At 48.3% G+C, this 14,704-nt stretch overlaps 1 long non-coding RNA gene across 2 annotated transcripts; it reads left to right on the top strand.

Moving 5' to 3' along the window:
- The first annotated feature begins 5,969 nt into the window (after positions 1-5,969).
- Positions 5,970-10,553, top strand: LOC131821433 (uncharacterized). 2 transcript variants are annotated; one of them, XR_009349905.1, is made up of 3 exons: positions 5,970-7,001; positions 7,727-7,891; positions 8,550-10,553. It is a non-coding gene; the product is annotated as an uncharacterized LOC131821433 (long non-coding RNA). The 2 variants fall into 2 exon arrangements; XR_009349904.1 differs by having other exon boundaries at positions 7,727-7,844.
- Positions 10,554-14,704: the final 4,151 nt, after the last annotated feature.

Genomic DNA, 14,704 nt, shown 5'->3' on the forward strand with positions numbered 1-14,704 from the left:
CAGGAATGGATGTTTCGAGAAGTGAGGTGTGCGGCCAGTCAGTGGTGGAATGTGAACTGAGATCGGTCTGATTCTCGCCGCTCTCGCCTGAGGCGACAGCACTTCCCCTTTCCTCATAAGGAGACGCCTCACATCTTACTTCACCTGCCATCGGGACCCCATTTCCAGTCACTTTTATTTCCTTCACCAACTTGCAGCAGGTGAAACGTAGTCCATCCATCTATGGGATGACGGAAGGGGCGCGCTACCGGGAGCAGCAGTAATTTCTGGAATAACAGTCGTCTGTCAAGGGAGAGGAAAAGTACTAAAAAGAAAGAAAAAATGCTAAAGCCTCCTGGGGCCCTTTAGTCATTTAGCCTGGGAGCAGCTGGTCACAGTTGTCCCACGTCTGTAACCCTCGGGGCTGTGCTTTCATCACAGCCTCGTGTCCTAGGAATGTTCATGAGGGAAGGAAAATGAAATTTCAATTGCTTCATTTTGGGAGATATGGAAACATGGGATCTTACCATCCAAGGCAATATGGGTGCTTAAAGATCTGGAAAACTCGTGTGTGCCAAACCCTCTGCGTGTTCCCCCTGTTGTGAATGCTTGTATGTGACTCCTGTATGTGTCATGTCTGTAAACAGAGGTAGGTCCCCATTTTAATTCCGTGTGCAAAGATGGCTTACTGCTCTAAATCAGTTCATGTCCTTTCCTGCATTGGAGATTCTAGAAACACACTGAGTGCCCTCTGGGTGCCAGGTACCGGGGAAGACAGGCAAGGTTGTGTGTGTGCGTGGGTGTGTGTGTGTGTATAGCGTAATGGGGCCAGAGGCTGTGCAGCAGGGTTTGTCTACACTGTAACAGGTGGCCCTTGAGGACTTTTAAGTAGGAAGTAGTGATCAAGCTTTTCTTTGCAGTTTTAAGGGCACAGGAACCTCCAAGAGCAGTTCGGAAAGTAGCCAGGGGTTTCAGGAGTCAGACCAGCACTGTCAGGGGTCACAGCCGGCTCCTGTGTCACACGGGGCACCAGGCGCTTTGTGTGTGCTACTTTTATGCATGTTTCACAGAAGAGACCGCCTCGGAGGCTCAGTTGTCAAGGTGGCGGTAGGGAGGCCTCCAGGGGCAAATCAGCCCCCGTTTCTTCCCCGGATGACTGCAGTCCCATCTCCAGTTCCCGTCTTGTCGCCGTCCCCCTGACTGACACCCACGCGGCCTCCGTGCAGTGGTGTAGCTGTTGAAGCGATTCAAAGGAAGACGGGGTGGTTTGGCTCAGATCCTTCCTGGGGCTCCCCATTTGGGAGTGAAAGCCCAGGGCCTCCCAAGGTTGGATCGCGTAGGGTTCCCGGCTCGCTGCTGCCCGGGCCGCACCGCCGGCAAGCACACTGCGCTCGCGCCCAACTGCTCACTGCTGCGTGGGCCCGTCTCCCTCCGCTGGAGCACTGGGATGGCTGCTGCCCTTGCTTTTGCCCCGTTCCCGTTTACCCCCACGCTGTGGGTAGGCCCCTCTTCTCTCCGTGTCTGCTTGCCTTTTTTGGATGATCTTTTGAGATTGGGCACCTGGGTGGCTTAGTCAGTGAAGCGTGCGCCTTGGGCTCAGGTCGGTCCTGGGATCGAGCCCTCCCCCCGTTCATGCTCTCTCTCTAATGAACAAAATCTTTTTTTTTTTTTAAGATTTTATTTATTTGACAGAGAGAGATCACAAGCAGGCGCGGGGGGGGGGGGGAGCAGGCTCCCCGCTGAGCCGAGAGCCCGATGCGGGGCTCGATCCCAGGACCCTGAGATCATGACCCGAGCTGAAGGCAGCGGCTTAACCCACCGAGTCACCCAGGCGCCCCTCTAATGAACAAAATTTAAAAAAAACAAAAAACAAAAAAACCAGAAATCAGACTATATCACTTGCCTGGTTAACACTTGAAAGCAGGCCGTCGCGTGGCCTGCAAGCTCTCCTGTGAGCCAGCTCCCGGCCACCTCACGTCACCTGTCCTTGCTCCCTTCACTTCAGCCACACTGCTCTTCTTTCAGTTTCTCACGCCTGCCACCCCCCCCCCCCAACCTCCCCATGACCTCAGAGCCTCCGTTCCTGCAGTTCCTTGTGCCCGTCACTCAGTTCCCCCCGTCAGCCGAGCTGGCTCTACGGGTCACCCTAGTGAACCCCCTCTCTGATCCTCCTTCTCTAACAGCCTCAAAGCGACCCTCCATGACATGACCTGTTTCCGGTTCCCCGTGGCCCTCAGCACCGTCAGGTGGTCACGCCTTCCCCACAGGGCAGCAATGGCCACGGTGGCCACTCTGCCCCATGCTTGGCTGGGAAGGAAGCGGCCCAGGTGGACAGTTACCCTTAGCGACGTCAAAGGCCCCATGGCTTAGCCTGAACTTAGGGGGCCGATGAGAAGCTGCCTTGTGGCAGACCCTGTGAGATCAGGAGGGGCACAACAGCCTTGTGACAGCTTGTCGCTCGGCTGCTCACCTCTCTTTGTTCCTGGCAGGGTCATGGAGTGTCTGAGACTTGGGTCCAGAGGCCGTCGACTGTGTTTACATGGCCTAGGTGGTGACATCTGGGGCAGAGCCGTTCCCAGACAAACACCTGCCCAATGGATCTTTTCTTACTCTAGTTCTTGCCTGGCTTCGCTTGTAGACGTCTCCCCAGCCCCGTGAGGGCAGCACTTTGCCCCTTTCCCTGCCTGGTGCCCAGCACCTACCAGGACTGGGAAAACATTTGTTGGATAAAGGACAGGAAGTTAAAAAGCAGATAAAATTTTTAAAAATGATACCTGAATTGCCCAGAATGACAAGCAAAATGTTGTCTCAGGTTGAGCAAAGCAAAAAACCACCACCAGAACTTGATTTCTTGTTAACACTCGCTAACCTTTATTGAATTGTTACTGTATGCAGTGGAGCCTTACTAAGCACTGTCGAATCTTTGTGATACCCCTAGGAGGTAGATGTTTTTTAATCAACCCAATTTTGCAAATGAAGAAATACAGGCTCAGAGAGGTTGTGTAATTTGCCCAGGATCACACAGCTAGGAATTTGAACCTAGGCGGTCTTACTCCGGAACCTGGCCTCTTCGTCCATTACCACTTAACCTTTAGAGCCTGGCTCTTAATGTGCAAACTAGTACACCGAGGGCCCAGAGAAAAATACTAAGCTTGTTGGAGGTACTAATTCCAAAGGACTTGTACATTGAGCAGCTTTTTGAGGGCCAGCTGATCTTTAAGAATGTGCGCTGACTTCCTCCAGCACTGGGAACCGTTTTCAAAGATGATTCCGGAGTTCCTCCAGTGCGATCTCCGAATTTTTCAACTGGCTTATTTTACGACCCGTGGGCAGCTTCAGACAAAGTGACTCTTTGGCATGAAGGATTGTGTGTGTGCTCTCTGCCATTTTTAAATGTGAATTTTATAGATCCTTCAAACCACTTGAAAGAGTAATGATTTTTTAATGGTTTTTCATTATTAGCTGTAACTTCAAGCATTACTGATAAAAACTGCCAAATTCTTTCAAGTTTTCTCTTTACATGACATGGGTGTACTTCGTAATGAGCCTTCTCATGATGATTCATGACCGAAGTGACTTTGAAACTTGGTAGCTTTACAGTAGAACTCCCTTTTCTTGGCGTTTCTTTTTCCTTTTGCCTTCATCATGAGAATATTTGAGAGCTGTGACCGTGAACGAGTTCAGTTCTCCCGCACATGGCGTCCTCTGGAGGGCTCATCCCGGCACCTGCCCTGTGGGCGCCCCCCACTCCCTGTGTCCTTGACGGGTTCATCCTGGATGTGGCAGCTGGCCCTGCTCATCACTGTCGGGGTGTCCTGGCTTCCGGGGCCTCCTGATGGGCCGAGCTAGAAGAGGGAACATGTACCCTCACGCACATACCCGCACCCTTATGTCTATTTCTGCGTCTGTATACGTAGGAAAAGAAAGAGTTCACACTGGCCGCTGCTCTCATCCACACCCCAGGATTCGTTCTAGCCTCCTTGCCTCTTTGGAACTTTTTGCTTTGACTTTGAGACTCTGGCTCCATTCACTTCCTTGTTCAACCCCGTATCATAAAGGAGTCACGTGTGCCCATGACAGATGATGTAACTGACTAGAGCCCAGTCTGCCTTTTGGGCAGATCTTTTTGTTGTAAGCCTTAACAGTATCCAATGGAAATACTGTTTTCCAGAATTATTTCTTCTCCCTCCCTCTTAGCGCAGCTGTGGTGTTCACCTGTCACGCAGTTTGATTCATTTGTTCGTGTATTTTATGTAGGCTCTCATATCTTAGTTGTGATTATTATGGTTATTATGGAATATAATAAGAGTGAGAGCGATATGGACAGGTCTAGTCAGAGATAGTTTGTCCTCTCCCCGTCACCGCCGGCCCGTTGCCATCACCCCAGCTTTCCGCTCCTTCTCCCGCCCACTCCACGATCATCATCTTCCTGGCTTCTAGTGGCAGCCCTGTCTGTGCCGAGCACATGTCGCCTCTTTCCTGTTCATGACAGCTCCCAGAGGTAGGTACCAGTGTCAGCGCCATTTTCTTAGATGAGGGGATTGAGCCCCAGAGACATAAGGACGCTGTCCAGGGTGACATCTGGAAACATGACCACTACTCCAACTGGGATGTCACAACAACGACCAACATTGGTCCCACCTTTTTCTTCAAATTATATGGTCCTTCCTCATCCTGGGTCTCCCTGAAGCTCCTCACGTCTGAAGTCACCTTTCTGAAAATATTCTGTTAACTGTCAGAAGCCTTGTTCTGCTCAGGCGCGGTGAGACAAAGGCCACGAGAGGCCACCTGGCCTTTGCTTGGGACCTGGGGAAGACATTGCCCTCGGTCGATGCCACCCTCCCCATTTTCAAAATGTGTTGACACGTCTTCCTTGTAAATTCAGCAACATAGCAGTTTCTTTACAACATCACCAAGGCTTCATTGAAAACTGTCCCATTCGGGAGGTGATGATGGGGCCTTCCTGGGTCTCAGGCTGGGTGTTCGGTGTTTCCGGGAAAGTGCTGAATGCAAAAGGTCCACATCCCCGAGGTGCCTAAGGTCCAGGAAGGAGAGGGGGGCAAGTCTAACAGTGTTCTAACGCAAGGCCAGGCTCCGTTCAGTGCTGGAGAAGAGGGGACACCTAACGTAATGGGAATTCAGAGAAAACTCAACGAGCAGGGAAAGGCAGCAGCATTTAAAATATGACTTTGGAGAAGCGCCTGGGTGGCTCAGTGGGTCAAGTGTCTGCCTTTGTCTCAGGTCATGATTCTGGGGTCCTGGGATCGAGCCCCGCATCGGGCTCCCTGCTCAGTGGGGAGCCTGCTTTTCTCTGTGCCCGTCTGCCCCTCTCCCCGTTCTCTCTCTCAAATAAATCTTAAAAAAATAAAATATGACTTTGGAGAACAGGAAAGGTTTGGATAGGTAGATAGAGAGGAAGGAAGGTTGGGGAAAACGCTTCAGCCAAAGGATCTGCTTGGGCAGAGGCATGGGTTAAAAACAAATCACAGAGTAGTGTGGGAAATGGTGAGGAGTCTATTTTGGCCCTGGCAGAGAGGCTGTCAAGAGGAGCGATAAGGGAGAAAGGCGGCAGAGTAGATCAGGGCCATTTTAAGGGCTTCTGTATCTGTTAGGATGATCTAGGCTTCCTGTCAGATTGCCTGGCTCAGACCAGCTTACACGATAAAGGGCATTGGCTGCAGAACTGGGAAGCCCAGGAGTGGCTCCAGCCCGCTCGGTGTGACAACCTCCCCCCCACCCCAGCCCTGGCTCCATGATGATGCCAGGCTCCCAGTGGCTGCCCCGGACCAGCTTCATCCTAAGGGCAACCCTCCTATGGTCAGGTGAGGGGCGCCAGCTGCCATCGGGGAGCAAGCTTCTCTGAGAATGGCCCTCTGTGTCAACTTGCTTTGAGAAGTGGTGAGAAGTCCCTCCTGGTGTCTCGCTAGCCAGAAAGGGCACAGATGTCCATTTCGTCGCCAGTCACTGGCGAGGGGGGCGGGGGGTGGGATTGCCCTCTGGCCCATCAGGCCCACTTCCGGAGCTAAGATTAGAGTCCATTTCCCCTCAGGACACATAGCACAAACTCAGAACCTGGTTAAGAGGGCATGGCCGGGATTCGGTGTGAGGGAGGCAACCGACCCCTGTGCTCGCAAGTGCCAAGAAAGTGGAGAATTGTGTTCGTTAAGTGAAAAATGGGGAATGTAGAAACAATGGGAAGTTTGATAAAGCAAAAATATTCCTGGTTTTCGCTGAGTCCAAGATACTATCAATTGTTTATCTGTTGGGCAAACAACCTGGTTTCTTCAACAGATAAACTGCAAGGAAAAACATGAGGGAGGAAACCTTAAGACTTCCGAAAGAAAATTAAGAGACTGAAAGAAATCTCAGCCAGGACCTCATTTAGATCAAAACCCAAGTGAACTTGAAGATACACATTTATGACATGAGACAACTGGAAATGTGAACCCTGGCTCAAATGTACATTGGTACCAAGGAATTACTGTGGTTTTTAAAATGTGGAATAATAGATCGTGGATCTGTTTAAAAGAAAAGAAAAGAAAAACAAAACAAGAGTCCTATATTTTAGAAACAACAGACTAAATTATTTACAGATGAAAATGACTCGATGTCTGGGACTTGTTTCCCAAAAATACAGGAGCCAGGGGAAATAGGTCATGAGCTAGTGTCACTGAAGAAGGGTGATGGGAAGTCCTGAGCTACCATATGAGAAATTCTGGAAGCTTCCAGTAGACCATCTCAGCTGAACTCAGTCTTCTATCCCACATGGAACCTTCCAGACCAGCCCATCGGCTACAGGAAATAAAAGAATCACCCAGCTGAAACCTGCCTGAATTCCTGACCCATAAAATCACGAGATGTAATTAAATGGTTGATGCTTTAAGTCATTAAGTTTTGTGGTACTTTCTTAGGCGGCAAAAGGTGGCCAGAATAGAGCTATATATCTAAGTGACAAGTTATTTAAGCGAGGGAATAATAAACCCAGAAGTCAGGATGGTGTTTCTTGGGAGAAGGAGGCACAGGTAGGAAGAGGTGAGATGAGTTGGGGGGAACACAGGTAGATTCAAAGGTATCCTTAAGGGCCTAATGCTAAGGTTGGGTGTTGTGGGTTCGCAAATATGCGTTTTTATTTTATGGGTATGTGTCATATAGGTCCTAAATATAACATGCTCAAAGACTTTTATAAAAGATCTCAAGCAAGCATGGGAAATGGTAAAATTTGTGAAGACTGTGTGGTGGGGACACATGATTCTCTACACTTCGTATTTGAAATAGGATTCTCTAGACACTTGCAATCTAATAAAACAATCCTAAAATTAGTAGGACTTCTGCAAGGAGGAAAAAGAAAAAAAACAACATGCGATATGCATATACATAAGTGTAGAAGAGGCACGGCATTTTGAGTTTCCCAAATGTTAATGATTATTATCTCGGTGGGGGGGGGGGTTCTAGTGCTTCTATTGTGCTAACATATACCTAATGTAAAATTTGCCATTTAAAATATTTTTGAGTATACAGTTCAGTGGCTTTAAGCAACCACCACCACAATCTGTCTCCAGAATTTTGCCATCTTCCAAAATTGATGCTTTTGTATCCATTCCCAGTAAGGCTGTTTTCTGCAGTGACAACACCATTTCACATGCCCACCCGCAAAGCACAAGGGTGCCATTCTCTCTATATCCTTGCTGACACTTGTTATTGTCTGTTTTCTTTGTTTTTTAATATTTTAATTTTTTTTTTTTTTAAGTAAACTCTGTCACCAACGTGGGGCTCAAACTCACAACCCTGAGGTCAAGAGTTGTAAGCTGTATGGACTGAACCAGCCAAAGTGCCTCCTGTTTTCTTGTTAATGGCCACCCTGAAGGGTATGAAGTGGTCTCTCATCATAGTTTTGATCTGCATTTCTCTCGTGGTTAGTGATGCTGAACATCTTTTCACGTGCCCATTGGCTATTTAAATGTATATCTTCATTGGAGACTTGTCTATTCAAGTCTTTGCCTAGTTTTTAATCAGGTTGTTTGGTTCTTGAGCTTTTGTGTATATATCTAATTGTATAGCATCAGAAAAAATGAAACTAGCTCTATTGCAGCTGAAACAGAAAAGGAGTAATTTTAAAAAGGAAGTGTATGCACTCTGATTTCCCCCCCCTCTTCAATCATTCTTTTTCAATCATCCTGATTATATCCAGAAGAAAGCCTCGATTTGTCCTCTTACAGTTTTTAATGCTGATTTTTAAAAATGTGAGAAATACAGAAAACAAGGAAGTGAATCATCCAAATGCAATCAGAAGTGCAGTGTTTTTTATCCTAATTGTAATCACATTTTATATCTGACCATGACCTTTTGTTGTTGTTGTTGTTGCTCAGCTGTGTGTGTCATGCACATTTCCAGGCTACTGCATGAGAAGACCAACATGTGTCTCCTAATGTGTTTGTATTCCTATGTTCACCCTCACTTCCTTTCAACTTCTCTGAATCTCACATGCCACTGAGGGGTCCCCCTCCAATACCATGGGGTAGGTAGTCAGTAAATGGCAACTCTTTTTTTTAAGATTTATTTATTTATTTTAGGGAGAGAGATGACAGAGGGAGAGGGAGCAAGAAAATCTCAAGCAGAATCCCTGCTCAGTGCAGAGTCCGCCAAAGCGCTCAATCCCACCACTCCGAGATCATGACCCAAGAGGACCTACATCCACCCAAAACGATCTTTTGCAAATGAGTGGGAGACAGAGCTTCAGATAAACCAAAAGCGAAAAAATGTGTCACCAGCAAACCTTTGTTACAAGAAACCATTAAAGGGCGATGCCTGGGTGGCTCAGTCGGTTGAGCGTCTATCTTCATGATCCCAGAGTCCCAGGATCGAGTCCCACATCGAGCTTCTTGCACAGCAGGGAGACTGCTTCTTCCTCTGCCTGCCGCTCCCCCTGCTTCTGCTCTCTCTCTCTCTCTGACAAATAAATAAATAAAAATCTTAAAAAAAATAAAGGAAAGAAACTGTGAAAAGGTGTCCTTCAGACCATAGAGAAATGGCTCCAGAAGGACTTAAAGGGCAAAAGATTCTCTAACAGAAATAGCAAAAACTGTACACTGGGGTTTATACAATAGTTGTGGAAGTAAAAGATAACGACAAAGTGACACCGAGAATAGGAGGGCAGCCGTATGGAACTAACTATTGTGTTGGAAGGTTAGTAGATCTGTGGCGTCACACATAAAGCGAGAAGGGGAGTTGGGAAGTTGATGTTTTGGGCGTGGAGTGTCACTCTAAGGAGACTCTCTAGACGAAAGACACATAGTTTTAACCTAAAGCAACCACTGAAAATAGCAAAAAGAGGTACAGCTAAGAAGACGTAGCATGTATCACAAAGAGTTGTTTTTATAAAAGATTTTATTTATTTATTTGACAAAGAAATTACAAGTAGGCAGAGAGGCTGGCAGACCGGGGTGGGAGGAGCAGGGGGAGCAGGCCCCCTGCTGAGCAGAGAGCCCAATGCAGGGCTCGATCCCAGGACCCTGGGACCATGACCTGAGCTGAAGGCAGAGGCTTAACCCACTGAGCCACCCAGGCACCCCACGAAGAGGTATTTTATTAACCCCAAAGAAGGGAGGAAATTCCCCAGTATTAGTAAATTGATGCACTTCTAAATGACCCATGGGCCAAAGAAGACATTACGTGAAAATTAAACTTAAAAACAAATAAAACCGGACTGTCCCGAACCCGCACCCTCGGCCCCTCTGCCCGCACCCCCCCCCAACCCTCTTTTCTTCAAATCCTTGGCTAAGTGTTCTCAGAAGGTGCAGTCACTTTGTAAACAGCTTTCAGGTGAGTCGATAAGCCAATCAGTTACCCTGTCTTTCCTCTTGGAAAACAACCTCCAGAGGGCTTCCAACTCCTGCTCGCATCTGAACTTGGGGATTCCCTTTGTACTTCTGTGTTGCGTCCCCTGTTTGATGGATCCCCTCTCCCTGTCTTACTTAATTGGCTGACTCTCATGCTTTGGTTTCTTTCATTTTTAATCTAGGTCTCACTTTATAGTGTCCAGATTCCCCCCCACCTTTGGAAAGCTCGGCATTTTCTTCTCAAGCAAAATAAGTGATCGTTGTTTTACGATCATGCTCGCAAATTCTGGTATTTGCAGCTCTTCTGCATTTATTTCTGTTGGCTGTGATTTCTACTCGTTCTTGCTTGGCGTTGTCTTTAATTTTTATGCGTCTTTGTGTTGGACATTAGATTTTAAGGAAATAATTTGAAGCCAAAGTACTGTTGTTCTCCAAAGAAGACTTTGTTTTCCCTTGGTGCCTGGGGCTCCTAGCTATCTGAAGTAAACTTAACCTGATTTCAGGGTGTGAGGTTTTTCTGCTAGGGCACTGCTTCTCAGGATACCAGGCCAAGGCGGGTGACAGTTTACCAGAGTCTTTACTTTGGCCTGACCCTGGACTCTGACTTTTGTTCCCGGTCCCTGGGAGGCCACCCGAAGCACGTGATCTCTCAGCTGCTTCTTCCTGGTTGGAAAAATCTCCCTGAGCCGAAGTGACCTGAAGAGCTGTTCTCATCTCTCTGGGTTCTTGGCCTCTCCCGGATCTTGGCTCACCACTTTCTCCCTAGGATTATTTTGTCCCCCTTCTTTGATGTCTCCAGTAGGAGTGTTGGTCTGGAATACCTAGTCTGCCATTTACAGGAGCTGAGGTCTTCTTCGTTTTGGTGGCATACATCTTCCTGAGAAAGCATGCATAAGAATTAATTTTTTAGGGGGCGCCTGGGGGACTGAGTTGGTTAAGTGTGGGACTCTTGGTTTTGGCTCAGGTTGTGATCTCAGGGTCCTGACATTGAGCCTGCCATTGGGCTCTTCCCTCAGCACGGAGTCGGCTTGTCCCTCTCCCTCTGCTTCTACCCCTCCTCTCTTTTTCTAGAGTAAATAAATTAACTCTTAAAAAAAGAATTAATTTTTTGAGGCCTTGTGTGTTTGAAACTCCTATTCTCATAATAGTTGGTTTGGCTGGATTTGGAATTGTAGTTGGATGTTAATTTTAATATTGAAGGCATTGCTTCTCTGTCTTCTAGATGCCGGTTCTGATCCTTTTCATCTAATCTATGCGTTGTTGTTTTTTTTTTTTTTTTCCTCCTGGAAGCGATTAAATCTTCTCTCTATCCTTGTGTTTGAAATTGTCATCATGAAGTGCCTTGATCTGGGCTCTTTTCACTCACGGTGCTGGGCACACTGTATTCTTTCAAACTGGAAGCTCATGTCCTTCAGCTCTGGGTATTTTCATGTATTATTTTTTCAATAATCTCCTCTCCACCTTTACTCCCCCCTGCTCTCTTTCTCGAGTGTCTAATATTTGTCTCCTGGAATAACTCTCTAACGTCCTTTTTCCTTTCAACCCTATTTTCCCACTCTTTGCCTTTTTGTTCGTTCTACTCTCTGAGAGCTATCCTAAACTTTTAATTTTCAAGAGCCCTTTCTTGTTCCTTAAATGCCCTTTCTCGATGAATTACATCTCTGAGGATAGTGTGGATTTTTTTAAAAGTTGTTTTCTGTCACGTGCATGATTTCCTTTTTGAGTTTCTTTTTCTTGTCTGCTTTAATCCTTTTTTGAAAAAGATTGTATTTATTTATTAGAGTGAGTGAGTGAGTGAGAGCGTGCACGTGAGGGAGGAGGGACACAGGGAGAAGCAGACCCCCGCTGAGCCCGGAGCCCGATCCTGAGCTGAAGGCAAACGCTTAACCAACTGAGCCACCCAGGCACCCCTTGTCTATTTTAATCTTCCATGTTTTTTACTAGTGTCTTGGCCAGAACCCGGTCCTGGTGAGACAATCAGGACCTGAGCGTGTAGAGTTTAAGGACGCACTCCCTTCTCAGGCTCGTGCAAGGCAGTCAGCACGTGAGAGTACGTGCCTCCTTAAATTGTGCAGCCTGGACATCTCACCTTATTCTAGTCCCACTTGCGGGTCCTGAGCCATATTTAGCCATGAGATAGGAACATGCTGACCGGAAGCGCTGTGGCATGGGTCAGGCCCCTCCACTGGCTTCGTTCTAGAATGCCTGGACCAACACACAGATGTTTCCTTATGGCATCTCCAAATGGAAGACATCTAAATGAAGATTTCCTGAAAAGTGGAGGCTGAGAAAAGGATTTGAGAGCAGGCAGTTTATTTAGGAGGTGGTCTCGAGAGTTTGGAGTGAGAGAGTGACTGAGTCACTGAGAGAGTGACATGGAAAGAGAGAGAGCCAATGTAAACGTGCATGACTGAGGTCACCCCTGCGGGAAACAGGGGTTTCATCCCCCAGCCCCCTCCCCAGTGTCTCTTTAGGAGCCCTGGGAGGTGTCCTGGAATTGACGGAGGAGAACAAGAACCTGGAGCATTTAAACACCCGCTCCCACCTCCCCATCGGTAGAACATTAATCCGGGGCTGGTAATTGAGCGCACTTCAGGCTGCTGGTAAGAGTGAACCAGATAGGCACCTACACACATGCACTGGCTTGTTCACAACACACGTTACTTTCCCATAGGCCCGGAGGCTGGGAAGTCTGGGGTCCTAGCCCCAGCAGATCTGGTGTCTGGTGAGGACTCGCTGCCTGGTTCAAAGACAGTCATCTTCTCAATGTGTCCACCCATGATAGAGGCGACAGATCCTTCTGGAGCCTCCTGTGTAAGGGCACTGCTCCCATTCATGAGGGCTCCACCTTCAGGACCTAATCATCTCCCAAAGGTGCCACCACCTGATCCCATGCCCTTAGGGGGTGGGTTTCAACATCTGAATGGAGCGGGGCGCAGATATTCAGACCACGGTGTGCACAGCATCAGAGAAGACCTGGAAAATGCAACCAGAAAGAAACCTCATGCTCCCCGAAGGTCGAGGTCAGTGTGATCTTGAACAAAACGGGGTGTGTATGTGGCTGAAACCACACATGGCCCACGGGAAGGGACAAGACGTGTCGAAGGAGTCCACCGCATGGAGTTAAACTCCAGTCTCCAGACTGGTGGATGTATGCCAGGTTGCCAGCGTGCTGGGGGCTCTGGGGAAAGGCGGCTAGGGGTGAGGGCCCTGGACTTACTCATTTAGACTTTCCAGGAAATGTTCTGCTTTTGGGTTAGCCAGTAACTCCCATCCTGAGCTGCATGAGGGTGTTACCAAGAGCAGATCTTTTGTAATTCACCCCACCCCCATATTGATGCCTTCCTAAACTCACCTGGGCCACACCTCCACATGCAGGCATCATCACTCGTCTGAGGCACTGAGGTTTGTGTCCCATGGGTGGTCACAGGCAGAGTTGATGTCCAGGGGCGGAGGCAGGGTTGGTGGCAGGGTTGGTGGCAGTGGGGTGTGAGCGGGGGCGGGGGGGTCGGAATGAGCAGGGACAGTTGGGAGGCCTGGGTCTTCTCCTGCAGACTCCACTCCCCCCAGGCTTGGGTAGTAGGCCAGGCGGTTCCTGGGATGGGGCCATCCAGGATCAGGGGCCCTGCCTACCTGCACTCTGCATCCCTGGGGAGGCAGGAACCCCGCAGGCGCCTGTGGAGGGTCCCAGCTCGCCACTGGGGGGGGGGCGGTGCTGCACTCATATAGGGATCTAACTGACCTAATTGGAATCTTAGGATGCTTGGTTTTGGGGACTGCCTTACTTCTCTGAGTGTAATGTCCTCAAGGTGCCGCCATTTTGTAGCAGGTGTCAGAATTCCCTCCCTTTTTTAAAAAAATTTATTTATTTATTTATTTGACAGAGACCACAAGTAAGCAGAGAGGCAGGCAGAGAGAGAGGGAAAAGTAGGCTCCTCACTGAGCAGAGAGCCCGATGCGAGGCTCGATCCCAGGACCCTGAGATCATGACCCGAGCAGGTCGTTCTACCTTTTGGCTATCGTCAATAATGCTGCTATGAACACTGGCGTCCAGATACCATTTGAATCTCTGCTTTCAGTATTTTCGGGTATACACTCAGAAGTGGGATTGCTCGACATTATGGCCATGCCGTTTTCCACAGTGGCCGCACCATTGAAGACATGCACAAGAGTTCCAATTTCTCCATCTCCTGACCGACACTGTTCCTTTCTGTTTTGTTTTATATATTTTTTTCCATAGTAGCCATCTTGAGGAGTGTGACATAAATTTATTTATTTATTTATTTATTAAAAAGATTTTATTTATTTATTTGACAGAGAGAGATCACAACTAGGCAGAGAGGCAGGCAGAGAGAGAGGAGGAAGCAGGCTCCCCGCTGAGCAGAGAGCCCGATGCAGGACTCGATCCCAGGACCCTGAGATCATGACCCGAGCCGAAGGCAGCGGCTTAACCCACTGAGCCACCCAGGCGCCCCAACATAAATTTATTTTTAAGTATAATTTCATTTCACTCCGGTAAAGAAAACCCATTTTCACTTGCCGTAAATAGAAAGTAAAAATAAAGTTTTCGCCTTCGCTGTCTAACCGCTTCCCACCTACCCCCAGTGGTGCTCATACTTTTGAACTCGGGGCACAGCAGTGTGGGTTTCTCTGTTCCCTCCACCTGCTCTGTCCTTGCCCTGCCTCCCTTTGCCGGACTGATGCTACCGAAAGTGCTAAGTCAGCACGCGCAGCAGGGAGAGTCCTACTTATAAACTTCCGTGTAACAAACCACCCCAAAACTTCGCTCTTCAAACAACCACAAATCCTTTCTTTTGCCCGGGAATCTGCCATTCGGCCAGAATGTCTTGTGATATCCCAGGACTCAGCAGGGATGACCTGACCGCTGG

This window comes from Mustela lutreola, chromosome X (genome assembly GCF_030435805.1).
Source record: "Mustela lutreola isolate mMusLut2 chromosome X, mMusLut2.pri, whole genome shotgun sequence".
Classification (NCBI taxonomy): Eukaryota; Metazoa; Chordata; class Mammalia; order Carnivora; family Mustelidae; genus Mustela; species Mustela lutreola.